This window comes from Olea europaea, chromosome 16, assembly GCF_002742605.1.
Source record: "Olea europaea var. sylvestris chromosome 16, O_europaea_v1, whole genome shotgun sequence".
NCBI lineage: Eukaryota > Viridiplantae > Streptophyta > Magnoliopsida > Lamiales > Oleaceae > Olea > Olea europaea.
In genome coordinates, this window is record NC_036252.1 from 20,080,739 (window position 1) to 20,097,689 (window position 16,951).

Genomic DNA, 16,951 nt, shown 5'->3' on the forward strand with positions numbered 1-16,951 from the left:
ATTTAATTTTACAGAATTACCTGCAGAGACTGATAACATGTCTCCATCTCCAGAATCCGAGTCTCCTTCTACAACACTAGCTGAGTTTGAGGACCCATCACCTTTCCTTTCATCACTCTGCTTCTTATTCGGACAGTCTCTCTTAAAGTGGCCCATCTGATGGCATTTGTAGCACTTCATGTTTTTCTTACTTTGATTTCTAGATTTTGATCTTGTGTTCCCTCTAAAAGAAACACCCTTGTCCTTCCTTCTCCCACGATCTTAGTAGCCCTTTACGATCAACCCTTCACCCTGTGAAGTTTCACCAGTACGCAGTTTCCGCTGCTTGTAGGCTAACAGGGCTGATGTGACTTCCTCCAATTCGAGAATCTCTTTACCCTACGTCAACGTGGTCACCAGATGGTCGTACGAAGGAGGCAGTGAGTACAACAAAATCATTGCCTTGTCTTCATCATCAAACTTGATTTCAAGTCGCAATAGATCGCTGATGATTTGATTGAACACATTGGTGTGTTGAATCAAATCCGTACCCTCCAACATTTTCAGCCCGTACAGCCGTTCCTTTAGATGCAGCTTGTTCGTGAGAGACTTCGACATATAACGACTCTCCAATTTCTCCCAAACCTCCGCCGGAGACTCAACGTCCATTACCTGATACACGATTTCGTCTGCCAAACAAAGCCGAATTGTACCAACTGCTCGCGCCTCAAGCTCTTCCCAATCGGCATCTAACGTACCCTCTGGTTTCTTCCTAGATAGTGCCTTCATCATCCCTTGCTGCTCCAACAACTCCTTCACCCTTCGCTGCCATAATTCGAAGTTCCCAGATCCGTCAAACTTCGTCACATCAAATTTTGCAATAGAAGAACTCGCCATCCGAACCTGGCTCTGATACCAGTTGTTGGATTTTATGCGCAATATTAAAGAGATAAAAAACGAAAATCAACACAAGAATTTTACGTGGTTCCGCTCCGTTCCGTTCGATGCGCTCCGCTCCTCTCACTCCACTCCACTCCGCGCAGGTATCGGCCCATTTGATCCAGGGTCTGTGTTCCACTCTATATGAGCCACATGTACAACACATTCCCACAAATTGATCGTGATATATTTTCTCAATTGACAGCATAATTTGAGAATTATTCTCAAGCATGAGAAAATTGGTTATATATATCCTTGAGCAGCTATTTTCAGAGATACCTACTCAGGATTCGACTGAGGAAGAATTGCTACTCATAATAAACATAGTGATGATAATAATACTGCAACACATGTGATGCTTGCAGCATTGTCACCCGAGTTACAAAATCAACGTGAGGGCACGGATGCTAACACCATGATTTTTTTATCTCAAAGAATTGTATGATGGACAATCACGTGTAGAAAGATATGATATTTCCAAGTAACTATACCAGTGCAAGATAGCAGAAAAATCTTCAGTCAATACTAATGTACTAAAAATGATTGATTGTATTTATAAGTTGTCTCAATTGGGTTCAGTCATGAATCATGAACTAAATATTAACTTGATTTTGCAATCTTCGTCAGTGAGCTAATCACAATTTATTACGAACTTTAATATGAATGAGCTCGAGTGCACACTTCCTGAGCTGCTAAACATGCTTAAAATTGTTGAGCCCAACATCAAAGTTAGTAATGGGCAAGTGTTGGCCATTGATTCCTGTAAGCACAGTAAGAGAATCTAAAGGAGACTTTAGGAGAACATCGAAGATGGCTAAGGCAATCAAAGCAAAGAATGACAATACCAAATCATCATACCCTTGCTACCATTGTGGAATGAAAGATCGTTGAAAGAAGAAATGAAAGGCTTACGGGGAAAGAAGTTTTTTGAAACTTTTACTTTAAGTATCCTTGTTATTAAAATTAATATGTCAACTTCATTAGCTTCTAAGGTATTACATATTGGATATGGATTTCATGTATATAAATATGAGTACACTATACAATAGACCACTGCAGAAGAGAGAAGTTACTTGCATGCTGGAAATGGAGTAAGGTATGTATGAACATATTTCTTGCCATTGCCTTCAAGCTTAATATTAAAATTAGAGAAATATTATTTTGTTCCTACAATTACGGAGAACAATATCTAAGTTTCATGTTTGGACATGAATTATTTCTCAATTAATGTTAAGGATAATTTTCATTTCTTTTTAACTTTATAAGATAATTAATGGTTATCGTAAATTATAAAGTGACATTTAGAGCCCATATGGTAGCCATTTTCTTCAAAATGCATTTTTCTCTCTCTTCTTTTCAATCACACATACTTTGTTAAAATAATATTACACGTAAGTTAAAAAATTTCCTTATTTTTCAACCACACATTTCACATCAATTTACTATTCTAAAATACATTTTTACATAAAAATACCTATCAAACACCTCCTTATATTCTGTAAGATAAAAGAGAAATTTTAAGAATATTTTATCTTATTTCATTCCAAAAGAGAGTACGAGTGTATACAAATATAATTTATCCAATTAAGGAAATTAGGTTCCTATAAATCTATTACTTATCCAGCCAAATTATTCTGTAACACTCATCTTCAAGCTGGAGCGTAGATATTAATCATGCCCAACTTATTACAAAGATACTCAATTCGGTTCCCATTCAATACCTTTGTGAAAGATATATCCAAGTTGCTCTTCAGTCTTCACATAACCAATAGAGATTAAATTTGCTCGGATTTTCTCACGAATGAAATTATAGTCGACTTCAATGTTTTTAGTTCTTTCATTGTATACTGGATTTGAGGTGATATGAAGGGCAACTTGGTTGTCACACCAGAGTTTTGCTAGTATTAACAATTTCAATCCAACCTCAGTTAGAAGATGTTGTATCCACAAAATTTCACATGTGGCCTGTGAAATAGCTCTATATTCTGATTCTGCACTAGACCGAGATGCAACGTTCTGCTTTTTGCTCCTCTAAAAAATAAGGTTTCCACCAACAAAGACGTAATATTCCGTAGTGGATCGTCTATCAATTTTAGATCCAACTCAATCCGCATCTACAAAACACTCAATGAAAGTGTGTCCTTGATTGCTATGCATTATGCCAAGACCCGGAGCTCTTTTCAAGTAACACAGTATCTGTTCTAAGGTTGCGCAATGTTTCACTGTAGGTGCAGACATAAATTGGCTGACAACGCTAACCGCATGAGCAATATCTGGACGAGCCACTGTAAGATAGTTTAATTTCCCAACTAATCTCTTGTACTTTTCTGGATCATCAAAGAAGTCACCATCATCTTTTATAAAATGTATATTGGGAATCATTGGTGTGCTGCATGGCTTGGCTCCCATCTTTTCAAATTCTGCCAAAAAATCAAGTATATACTTTCTTTGAGACAATAAGATTCCCTTTTTGCTTCTTGTTACTTCCACCTCTAGAAAGTATTTTAGCTGGCCCAAGTCTTTTGTGTGAAACTTAGTATGTAGAAATAGCTTGAGTGAAGAGATTCTTGCACAATCATCTCCTGTAATGACAATGTCATCAACATAAATAACAGGAAGAATAACACGAGCTGTTGACTGTCTGTAGAAAACTAAGTGATCACATATGCTCTTCTTCCGTCCAAACTCCTGAACTACCTCAATAAACTTGCCAAACCAAGCACGGCGACTCTGTTTTAGACCATACACATTTATTCAAATGACAAAACTTTTTCATACTCCCCCTAAACAACAAACTCAGGTGGTTGCTCCATATATACCTCTTTCTGGAGATCACCATGAAGGAACGCATTCTTGATGTTCAACTGGTGTAAGGGCCAATCTTGAGAAGCAGCGATGGATATAAATAGGCGAACAGAGGTGTGTTTGGCTACAAGGGAGAAGGTATCTGAATAATCCACTCCATAAGTTTGATCATATTCTTTTGCAACAAGTCTGACTTTAAGTCTTACCACAGAACCATCCGGATTCACTTTAACAGCGAAGACCCATTTGCATCCCACAACTTCTTGTCTTTAGGCAAATCTACCAATTTCCAATGTATGATTTTCATCTAAAGCATGTATCTCCTCGAGCATTGCATTTTTCCATCCAGGATGACCCAATGCTTCTTTTACTCGGCACATTTACTGAGTCTAAAGAAATAATTAAAGAACTAGATGCGGGAGACGGATGATCATATGAAATAAAGTTAGCTATAGGATAAATAGATTTAGGAAGTGTTTAATGTTTTACCTTTGCGAAGGCTAATGGGAAGGTTAAGGTCATTTGGAATATTAAATGACGAAGTAGCCGGTGCAAAACATGTATCATTGGTCTCTTGTCTTCTGGAGTAAACATGAATGATAGGTAGCATAGTTGGAGTTAAAGGTCTCTCATGGAAGCTGCATCGTCTGATTGATCAATAGGAGCACTTAGATATGTGATTTGGTAGATAAGCCAATTATCTTCCTCTCCCTGACTTGTAGACAGGGAAGAAGAGGAGAAGAATGGTGTATTCTCTGAAAAGATCACATCAGTAGAAACTAGGTATTTATGGAGATCAGGAGAGTAGCACCGATATCCTTTCTAAAGGCGAGAATATCCCAGAAATTCACATTTCAAAGCTTTTGGATCCAATTTAGTAACAATTGGCCTTCCATCACGAACATAACAGGTGCTTCCAAATATTCGTAGTTCCACTGGGAACAGTGATTTGTTTAAAAATAGAACACTATATGGAATATCACCATTAAGAATTGTGGATGGCATGTGATTAATCAAAAAGCAAGCTGTAGAGACAACATCAGCCCAGAACTGATTAGGAACCTTTGTTTAAAACAAAAGAGCCCGAGCTGTCTCAAGTAGATGTCTGTTCTTCCTCTCAGCAACTCCGTTTTGAGAAGGAGAATCAATTCATGAGGATTGGTGAAGAATCCCATATTAAGTCATTAAGTCTAAAATGAGTTTGACATGTATACTTTGGCGTTATCACTTTGCAATATATGTATAGAAGTACTAAATTGATTTTTAATTTCAACATAAAAGGCACAAAAATGAGAAAACACTTCAAATCGATTTTTCATAAAATAAATCCATGTCATTCAAGAAAAATCATCTACAAAAGTAATAAAATATCTTAATCCCATTTTAGAGATAACGGGATATGGTCCCTAAATATCAGAATGAACCTACTCAAAAGCAGACTGGGCTCGTTTATTAATTCTTGGACCTAACGAGCTACGTGATGTTTTGCAAAATGACATTATTCACAATCTAGTGAAGATACATCATGGAACTAAAGACACAGCTTCTTCAATACACGCAAAGACAAATGTTCCAACCGACAATGTGCTTCAACTAAAGAAATGACATTGGAGCAAGCAACAGATTGAGGCACCCATGTATCAAGAATATAAAGACCATTAGATACATGTCCTTTACCAATAATCTGCTTCGTCATAAGATCTTGGAAAAGACAATGATCAAGAAAAAATGATATACAACAGTTAAGATCCTTGATAAGTCTACCAATAGAAATCAAATTAAAAGCAAGTTTGGGTAGACTTAAAACAGATGACAGGGTAATAGAGGGGATTGGTTTAACAATTCCAGATCCCACAATATTATAGGTTGATCCATCGGCTATGGTGATTGGAGAGGGAGCTTTGTGTGATCGAAAGCTAGAGAAAGTGTTAGGATTACCTGTCATGTGGTCTGTGGCACCTGAATCAATCACCCAATTGTTTGAAGAGGAGATAAGACATATTTTACCTAACTCAGCAAGGGAAATAACTGAAGTAGATTCCTTCAGTAATTCTTGATATTATGAAAATTTAGCACTCATCAGTTGATATCATAACACAGGCAGAGACGGATGTCCCAACTATCCCGCCAAGGCATGAAGTGGGATCTCTGGCTCTGGCTTCATCTCCTGTCTCGAGGTCTCCCCTAGCTCGTCATGTTGTTGGTCTGTGATGTCTTTGTAGACCTCTTGGTCGGCATTGGTGTGCCCCTCCAGTAGCAATAATTGTGGTCGTTGACAGCGGTGACCAGCCGTGAAGCTTTCATTGCAATTAAAGCATAGCTCTTGTACTGGAGTCTATGCATTTCGTCCCAGGTAAGTCTTTTAATTAGTGCAGCAAGTATATTAGGTGTCACATGAGCTGGTGGAGCTGGGAGAGCCTTCACAAATGGTGGAGGTCGCATGAACTTTCGCTACTTTGTGAGTTGTTCGTCTTGCATTTGGGCTAAACTAATGGCGTCTTTCAGCGTCCTTGGTTTAAACATCCAAATTCCTTCAACTATATCAGGTTTGAGTCCTCCCATGAAGGTACCCACCAAAGCCTTTTGTGTCCACCCATGCACGCGGTTCTCTAGTCTTTCGAATTCCTGTTGGTAATCACGTAGAGAACCCATTTGCCGAATGTGTGAGGGGGCTTCATCAAAGTCTTCTCCTTCAGTGGGACCAAATCGTGCCCACAATTCCTCTTTGAATGCAGCCCACGACGCTTTCCTGCCTTCTTCCTTGTATGTCCGCTAAAGCCACCTCCACCGATTAGCTTCACCTTCCATGTGAAAGGAAGCCAGATACCAGATTTTCCTTTGTTCCTTGGAATTCAAAAAACTGGTCCACCCTTAAGAGCCATTCTGGTGGGTCTTCTCCAGCATACTTGGGAAACTCCAGCCAAGTCATTTTAGAGTGAGCAACTGGGTTGCTCCCCTCCGTTTCATCTCTGGGGAAACGAGATTGGCCTTTACGTTCACAGTTATTGTGACTGGATGAGGCATTGCTTGAACAGAAGCATCGAAAGCTTTTAGATAATTGCCTTAAGATGGTTCAGCTTGTCCATCATGCCAAATTCCATCCGATATATTCCCTCTTAAACCCCATTGAGCCCTGTCTCCAATGCTTCAATACATTCTCTGTTAGTAGCCATTATAACACAGCTCTGATACCAGTGGATGGTCCCAGTCAAAGCTTGCAAAGATAACTCTATTTTAGGTAAGAGTAAACCACAATGATACTGGAAATAATTTGCTCGAGGCTTATTCATGCTGGCAACTCTTTATATAACCTATACATCAACAGAAATGCAGTAACTTAAGCCACAAGAAACAAATAAGAAATATAGCATTTAATCCTATCTCTAATCCTAATGTGCTAATAGAATTGCCATTGACTCGTTCTTAGGGATGGCAATCGGACTCGCCGGCTCGGGCCGCCCGTGGCTCGGCTCGGGGCTCGGTAGACCTGAGCCTAAGCTCGGGCCGAGCCCCATTTTGGGGACACGGGCTTTGCCCGAGCCGGCCTGTGAGCTCGCGAGCTTTTTAATTATAAAAAAAAAAAAAAAAAAAAATTTAAGGCAAAACAGGCAGCAGTTCGTTGCCTTAAAAGGCAGCAAGCTGCTGCCTTATATTAAGGCAGCAAATCGCTGCCTTTTAAGGCAGCCAGCTGCTGCCTTATATTAAGGCAGCAAAACTGTTGCCTTTTAAGGCAGCAGGAGGGAAGAACCATATAATAAAAAAAAATAATAATAAAAAATAAAAAATAAAAAATAAAAAAAAATATGTTGGGGAGAAAATGAGCCTGCCCGGCTCGGCCCGTAAAAAGCCCGAGCAAAAGCTCGGGCCGAGCCCTTTTTTTTTGGTCGAGCTTTTGCTCGGCCCGGCTCGAGCCCGCAAAAAAGCTCGGTCATTTTAACCGGGCCGAGTCCGAGCCGAAATTTTAGGCTCGCGAGCCGGCTCGGCCCGGCTCGTTTACATCCCTACTCGTTCTTGGGTTTCCACCTACATGCATGTATTAGGCTCAACCCTCCACGTATCTGCATGCATGTGATACTTGGGATTCTTCTGAGCCTACCTGCGGGATCTTCGTGGCTCATCAAAAACACGGTTGAAGAGGTGATTGAAATGTTCAGCAAACTAAGGTAGAAGGGATCTATTGCTGAGTATTAAGAAAAATTCGAGGAACTGAAGTCTCATGTGATGTTATCAGTCAGGGGCGGACCCAGCCGTTTTGAGTTATAGGGTCAAAAGTTTAATACATCGTATCTTTTGCTATGATCGATCATTTCGCACACCATTAAGAAGCGAAAAACTAGTCCATGAATGCTTAGAAATGATATTAAGAATGCAATATTTCGTTTTCATTTGGTATGTATTAAAGTGGGTCGAAAACGAATTAAAATAACCATTTTTTGGAAGAAAAAAACCAAAATATTGTGGGGTCATCTGACCCCACATGACCCCATGTGGGTCCGCCCCTGTTATCAGTGCCTCCCGTAGCTGAATCATACTACATATTTATCTTCACATGTGGTCTGAAAAATGAAACTAAATTATCAAACCTACAACCTTAGCCAAGGCTTTTGAAGTGGCTCTCTTATAGGAGAGTACCGCTACAGCCATAAGCAGAGGGACCAAAACTTATAAACCTCATACACAAACCAAATGGACCAATCCTAGTACCAGAGCGAGACTACCCACAAAGTCACACCCTATACTGAACCAAGTTCAAAAAACCCAAACAATCCCCTAAAGTTCAAAGCTATTATACCCTCATATTTCCAAACCTAGAGGGAACTAGGGCAGTGCTACAAGAGTGATGAGAAATAAACATGTGATCATGTGTGAAAGAATAGAATGCTGAATTTCATGGTGGTTGACAAAGAAGATAGGGGAAAGATAAGAAATTACCCGGAGAGGGAGGAGAATAGGAAATGGAGCAAGAATCAAATGAAGAAATGGAGTTTCAATCTATGCATTAGTAGGCAGCAATAGGACCAAAACCATTAACTTCTAGGAAGCATCAAGAATAGGAGAGTTTCCATCCTCATTGATAGTGGGATTATTGATGAACACTTGGCCAGAAATCTCAACTGTAAGCTGCAGCCAATCATCCATATCTGTGTTAGTAGCAGGTGGAGAAAAATTGGTGAGTAATGTTATTTGTAACCCATTAACCTAGAGGATGCAGAATTTGAAGTTTCAATATCAGTGGAAGGTCTCAAATTGGAAGGAAGTGATACGGTGCTTGGAGTAGATTGGTTAAACCAGTTTAACCCTGTACTCTTTGATTTCTACAAAGGGAGTATAACCTTTAATCATGGTGACACTAAGCTAGTACTAAGCCATGATGCAATTAAGGAAGAATGTTAGGTGATGACAGAAGAGGAAGGAAGAAGCTGGTCTAGAAAACAAACCTGTGGAGTGATAACACAAATTGACATAAATGCCGAAAAGCCAGAGGTGGTACCAACTGAAATACAAAGTTTACCATGGTTTTCTTTTAACCAAAAGGCTTATCCCCACCTAGGTTTAATGACCACCATATTCCAATTAAGGAAGGAGCACAACTCTTCGAACTAAGGCTATACAGGTGCCCCTATATATAAAAAGCAGAGATTGAAAGGTTAGTTAAAGAAATGAAAGACAGTGGAGTAAGTGATGTAGGATTGATAGAGAACAGTCTACAACCATAGAAAGAAAGAAGAAGCGCAAGGAAGAAGAATCTGAAGAAGAGAAGAATAGAAGGCGTAGGTTCTCCAAAAGTGACTAGTGAAATCTTGGGATATAGTACCTAGAGTCTTAGGAAGAGTCTGGGTGCCACCTAAGTAAGCGTCTTCACTATCATCATCAAAATCTTCAAGTTTAGGTTCATATACTAGATCTTCTAACGACTCTTCTATTACAATTTTTCGTTCTTCTATGACTAAAGCTCGGTTAGGACATTTGGAAGAGATGTGATCAAGGTCCTTACAGCTGATGCAAAGCAAGTGAGAAGAAGTTCTTCGATTTTCAAAAATTTCACCCTTATTTTCCAAGATTGGAGAAATATTAGACGAGGGAGGTTCTAGAAGGGACTTAACTGGAGTGAGTGGAGCCAATGAAACAGAAAAATGGTTGTCAATAAGCCTTCTATATGGAGAAAGGGGCCTTGGACTATTACGACCTTTACACTTACTTTTCCAAATGGGAGGATTACTAGACGGGGAAGGCTCTATGACAGACTCATGTTGAGGTGGCACTAATGACATGGATGAAAGTTGGTGATCGCGCTTTTCATATGGAGTACTAATAGTTAACTCATAATCTCACGCTAAAAAATAAGCGTGTTCAAGAGTAGTGACACCTCGAAAGAAAAGCTCACGCTTAATATTATCTCATAGACCTTGGCTAAACCTACTTAAGGTCAGGGCCTCATCCTCAATGACATGACATTTTATTCGAAATTCCTCAAATTGTGCGTAGCCGATTTTCTTGTGTAAGGGTGTCCATTGAGTAAAAATTTCATGGTCTAAACTATCGAACGTAGGAGTATCTAATTTAATGTCTCTAGAGAAACGCTCTTTACAACGAGGAAGAGAATGAGTACTATGACGGTCATAAGCTCGTTCTCGCCCACGAACTTGATCCCTATCAGCACGATTGGATCGAAAATATTTTCGATCTCCTCGCCGATGACAATAATGTTTATTATAGGATACTTCAGAATTATCAACATTGATCGAATGAGGGATTTGCTTAGAATTTTCAAATTAGCGGAGAGGGCCTTACTCTCTTCGAGAGTAGCAGTCATCTGGATTTGAATAGCTGCTATTTGTAGGGTAAGTGCATCGAATTGTGAAGGGTCCATGTTTAGGTACAGGCACTAGAAATGACAAGACGACTAGTTGATCACTATGCATGCACTGTTTAGTAGCTAAATAATGTGCAATAGAGAGATCAATGAACAATAAGTGCAAGCAATGGAAAATAACTTGTGTCCCTTTTTTCTAAATTTTGGGATTAAATAAATCTAATTACGGCAAACTAATACTGCTGGTTTATGTAAAATAATAAAGCAAGGGGCCAAATACTAGTCAGGACCTAATCACGTAAAATAAGTGAGGTAAAAGTGAAATTTAACGAAGGTAATGGGTCCAATTACGTGAGTTTAGGTAAAAACTGGAATAACAATAGCACACAAAAATATTGATGCAATTTTAAAACGAAACAGTAATATAAACCAAAGATAAATAAAAACAGTAACTTCCCTTTCGTCGTTGAAGTAGCTGTGTCAAATCAACAGGAATAAAAAGAGGTGCCTGCAAATAATAGAAAATACGTTTTATTTTCACTTTTTTTTCGCTTTTTTCTTTTCTTTTCCTTTTCCTTTTCCTTTTTTATTTTTTAAAACTTGCAAAATCAAATTAATTTACATATAAGAAGCAGGGCAATAATTGAGCCCAAATCACAAAATTGAGCCCAATTAAAATTAAACCCCAGCCACACAAGCCCATGCCCAAAATACTAAGTAAGTCACGGCCCAATTGAAAATAAATGCCCAAGTTTATGGCAATTTGGAGTCGATTGTTGGCGGTGCCAGGAGGTAGGGATTGGAGTCGGCATTTAGCGATTTTGGAGTTGATTTGTAGATGACTGGTGGCTGCGAAAGTGTCTGAGGCCTGGGTCGACGGTATTACTATGGTGCTATTGAAAGTCACTGATTACTGTGAAGTTTTCAACAGGGTTGATGATTTCGGGGCTTGATTCTGTGTATGGGGCTTGTGAAGTGGACGATGTGGTGACTTCGGTAGGTGAAGGTTGACAGTTGCAGGGAGTGAAGGGGCTGTGGCTGAATCGGGTTTTGTTGTGAACGGAAACTCTGGGCAGTGGGCTGTGTTATATGCGGGTGGTTTAGGTCGGTGATAGAGGTTGTTGCGGAGGTTGAAACAGATGCAGGGAAGGCGATGTCCGATAATTTTGGGAGGTGGGTTTGAGGATTGTAGGCCTGTTAGTAGTTGTGAGGTTTGGTGGTTACTGTATTGGGGATTGAAGAAGTCTAGGTTGGAGTTGTGATTTGGCAACCGATGGGAGTTTGAATTGAAATCGATGGTCAAGTGGTGGTAGGGCCGGTTGTGTTGTGTTAGTGGGCGGTTTACTTTACTCTCTTCACAAAATCTTGGTGGAAATTACAGCAGATAGAGCAGGGGCTGTAGAAGTTGAAGTATTTCCCAAGATACCAAGTTGATGTAGGATAGAGAACAGCCTACAACCATAGAAAGAAAGAAGAAGCTGAAGAAGAGAAGAACAAAAGACGAAGTTGTAGAGAAGAGGAAGAGAAGAAGAAAGGCAGCAAGAAGGGGAAAGTAGGGACTGGAGAAGAAAACCAAACGAAGAAAAATTAAGAGAAAGGGAGGAAAACTTGCATATTCATTTCATCAATTCATCAATTGCCTCCTCAGGTTACAATACACATCTATACATATGGAAGAAAACAAGTAAACCTAAAGCATAAAAGGGCCATGGCCAGCCCATTAATACAATCCAATTAAACTAATAACACATAAAATAAATAGCCCACAAGTAGAGGTCCGAAATAGGTAATGTCCTCATCAGTAGGCCAACAAAGCAACAGTCCTAATGCATATCCTATACTGTTGGTTAAGAAAAAAGATGGCAATTGGAGGTTTTGTGTAGTCTATAGACAGCTAAATAGTCTAAATATCAAGAATAAGTACCCTATGCCTTTAATTGATAAGCTATTAGATGAATTAAGGGGAGCAAAGTAGTTCACAAAAACAGACTTAAGAGCATGATACCACCAAATCAAAGTTGCTGAGGAAGACGTTCACAAAACGGCCTTCAAAAAACATGAAGGGCTCTATCAATTTAGGGTAATGCCCTTTGGACTTACTAATGCTCCATCCACTTTCCAGTACTTAATGAATGGAGTTTTCAAAAGACAGCTTAGAAAGTATGTTTTGTTTTTCTTTGATGATATATTGATTTATAGCACGAACTAACATTCAATGTGAACATCTATTTGAGGTTTTAAAGCTGTTGAGAGAACACCAATTCTATGCTAAGGGAAGTATATGTTTCTTTAGGCAACCCAAGATAGAATTCTTGGGGCATATCATCACAGTAGAAGGGGTATCTGTAGATTCCTCCAAGATTGCTGCCATGCAGGCCCACATTAGGGAATGTCAAGCAACTGAGAGGGTTCTTAGGGCTCATCGGTTACTATAGGAGATTTGTGATTGATATGTGGCCATGGTCAGAACTTTGACAGATATCTTGAAGGATAAATTTCAGTAGAATGAGATTGCTGATATGGCTTTTCAAGAATTGAAAATAGCCATGTGTAAGGCTCCTGTACTAGCTCTCCCAGACTACTATATCCCTTTTATGATTAAAACCAATGCATGCCATAGAGGAATAGGGGCGTTTTTATTGCAGAACAAGAGACCAAACCCCTACTTAAATAAAGGGATCAACAATAGAAATTTGGGACTATCCATATATGAGAAGGAACTACAAGCACTAGTGACAGCTGTAGTAAAGTAGAGGCACTAATTGGAAGGACAACATTACACAAATAAAACAGACAACCAATCTCTTAAAGGATCACAACTCCATTGCAGCAAAAATGGCTAACCAAGCTATTGGGACTTAGCTATGAAATTCAATGCATGAAGGTGACAAATTAAAATGTGGCAGATGCACTGTCCAAGATGGCAAACGCTGAGGACATTGACTGCATGGTCCAAGATGGCAAACGCTGAGGACATTGACTGCATGACCATAACCATCATGACATTAGCTTGGATTCAAGAGGTAATTGCAAATTATTAGGAAGATGAGAAAGCAAAAGAGCAAGATAATTGCATTGGTTCTTGATGAAAAGTCAGAACCTAAATATACTTACAGGAATGGGTTGCTCAAGTACAAATCCAAAATCTACATTGGCTCTCGAGCAAGGGTGAGATAAAAATTAATTGGGACCATTCACTCATCCCAAGAAGGGGGACACTCTGGGGTTCAAGCCAGCATTCACAGGGCAAGTGTCACTTCTTTTAGCCTGGAATGGTGAGAGAAATTAAAAAAGAGGTCTTGGAATGTGACATCTACCAAAGTTATAAAGGAAAGCATGTTGTATATCCTAGCTTGTTGCATCCATTACTCGAAACACAGTATGCTTGAAGTTACATTTATATGGACTTTATTGAAGGATTGCCTAACTCTGGGACGAAGAACGCCATCTTGGTTGGGGTAGACAAATACAACAAATATGATCACTCTCTAACTCTCACACCCTTCCTTAGCTGCCAGTATTGCAAAGTTATTCCTAAATAACATCTATAAACTCCATGGCATGCCACAAAGCATCATTTCAGATAGAGACGAGGTTTTTACAAGTGTATCTTGGTCGGAACTAATCAAACAATTGGGAACCAAGTTCCAGTTTAGCTCTGCCTATCATCCTCAAACTGATGGCCAGACGGAAAGATTAAATCAGTTTGGAAAAGTATCTTAGGTATATGATTCAGAAACATCCCAAGCAGTGGAGTAAGTGGATATGTATGGCTAAGTGGAAGTGGCAACACAAGAAGAAGAGGAGCAGACGCAAATTACCAAAGGGAAAAGAGCACCAACCGCCATAACTGAAGATTCAAAATTAGAAGAAAGGTGTTGTTTTGTTTTATTTCTAAAATTGCAATGGCTGAACACGTTTTATCCTTGCACTCATGCTTTCTTCATCTGATTTATTATAACAACTGTAATAGAGGGAAAAGGGATTGATTAATGCGTAGTCTAAAGTTATCTATCCCAAATCTTCTCTCTCATCTCTTATTTCTCATCTCTCTCTTTCATTTTAATCAAAGTCAGCCATAAACTTTTGTTTTACTGCAATTAAATCTGGGTGCTGAGTTGTTTGTGTTTAATATTTCTGGGTTGTGTTGCTTTGTTGAGGTGTTGAGGGCCAACCCTCACATTTAGCAACACAGACTCACAAAAAATACATATTTATACAAAAATACAAATTGAAAGAGAAAAATTAGCAAAATAGACTAGCCAAAAATACATATTTATACAAAACTCAAACTGAATAGCTCCAATAAGAGAAATGAATCAAAATTCGACATAGGCAGGGTACCAACAATCCGAAATTGCATTAACAGAACAAGTAAAAATAATTAAGAAGAAACAAGTAAAAATCATTAAGAAGAACAAACCAAAACCCAATTCAACAAATTAATAACTGGGCAAAACAATTTAAATGAGCCCATTGTCCATGAACGCAGGAGAACCATGTACAACACCTATTCACCAATAACACATTATATACAAAATACAAACTGAAAAGTTCCAATGAGAAAAATAAACCAAAATTCAAAATCTGCAGGGCACCTACAACTTAAATTATATGGACACAGACAAGTTAAAATAGTTAATAATCCAATTTAACAAATTGATATCTGGGCAAAACAACAAAAATAAACCCTTTGTCGACAAACACGAGAGAACAATGTAGCAACACAGACTCGCCAAAAATCACATATTTATATAAATCACAAACTTTATTAGGGAAACAGGCGAAAATACTGAGAAATAGAAGAATCCAAGTGAAATGCCACTAAAATTGCGTTTTACTTCAAGAGTCCGAAAATAAAGCATAACGGAGAAGTTGAAAATGAAGAGAAACTATCACCTTGTGATGAATCGGAACGAAATCTTCCAAGCATTCGCTCTTGCGATATTTCTCTCACCTTCCCCTGTTCTGCTAGGCGGGAAAATGAATAGTCTAATGTGATTTGGGCAATTTTCTGGTGCAGCAGTCTGTATTGGCCGATGTATGTGCGTTCGGTGAAAACTGGTCATTTAATGGACCATCATTTTAACTAGAGATGGCAATGGTTCGATTTCGGTTCGATTCGATCAAAATCATCATCGAATTATCAAATTTTTTACTATATCATAACCGCACCATAATCACGTAAATCGATTCGATTCGTATCTCGGTTCAGCTCGATTCGATTCGGTTAATAACCACGAAGATAAATTGTTTTTTATAAATCCATCCGTCAAATTGATATAAAACAATTTATGAAAATAGAGTCAATGAAAACAAAAACACAATATTCCAAACGAAAATACAAACATTATCCCAAATTTCAATTGCAAAATACAAATTTAACAAACAATATTATGAATATAATAATACTAAACTTTTTCTTCATTCTTGATTCTTGTGCATTGTAGTTACTTGATTCATGCTCAATAATTCAAAAGTTTCAACCTTAACTCATATTCAATCTTCATTTTTTCCCACAACTCTTACTAGTATAGGTCAACACTCAAAATTGATTCCTTTATACTAAATAAGAAATGGAAGTAGAGAATACAATGATATTACCTAATCCAGAATGGTTTTAACTAAGATTTAAATAAAAAAATGTATCTCTTCGTCAACTTACTCCTCAGTAAACCTTGTCATCCCGCTTAAAAAATATATATATATATATTTTTTAAGCGGGTAATCGGTTCGATTTCGGTTCGACGGCATAAATACCATACCCGCACCGTTACGAACTGGTTCATTAAAATCAAATACCATATTCGCCCCACTGCACCATCGATTAGGTTTTTTTCGCCCTATTCGGTTCGGTTAACCGCGGTTTTCGATTTTAACTGTTCAAATTGCCATCCCTAATTTTCACGCACAACTTTTGAACTTTTAGTAAATTACTTTTGTCATCCCAAACCTTTGTAACTCTTTGCACATATATCCCAACCTTGTTTTCTTGGCACACGAATAATGGTGGTTGTTAGGAATGGACGTTTTAATTGGAATAGAACTTTGCGAAACTAGAATTGAAGATTCTAATCAAGTGATTACGAATCGAAATTGCGAGTACCCATTTTTAAAATTGAATTTGACATTTTTCACAATAATGAATAATAGACAAAGTTAAAAGTTCAGTTATCGATAAAAAATAGCTTTGAAAATACTATGACTACTTGAAAATAATTTAAAGTTGGCGATAATGGGAAAGTACAAGACTATTTGAAAATTTTTGAAGTTCAATTTCTACTAAAAACAACATTGAAAGTACATTGATCACTATAATTTTTGTCCTACTTTAATACCTAAAGCTAATTAATGATACACTATTATTCACTTTGTACGTGAAAAGAATTTCCAATTTGACGAGGTGGCATTGAC

General features: G+C 38.3%; 1 protein-coding gene across 5 annotated transcripts in view; it reads right to left on the reverse strand.

The window, feature by feature from the left end:
* Window positions 1–15,570, reverse strand: part of LOC111412439 (protein argonaute 16) — a 42,704-nt gene extending 27,134 nt beyond the window's left edge. For all 5 annotated transcript variants that reach the window (XR_002706073.1, XM_023043368.1, XM_023043371.1 and 2 more), the window contains exon 1: window positions 15,437–15,570. The gene's annotated coding sequence lies outside the window, so the exon portion shown is untranslated. The remainder of the gene's footprint in view (window positions 1–15,436) is intronic.
* Window positions 15,571–16,951: the final 1,381 nt, after the last annotated feature.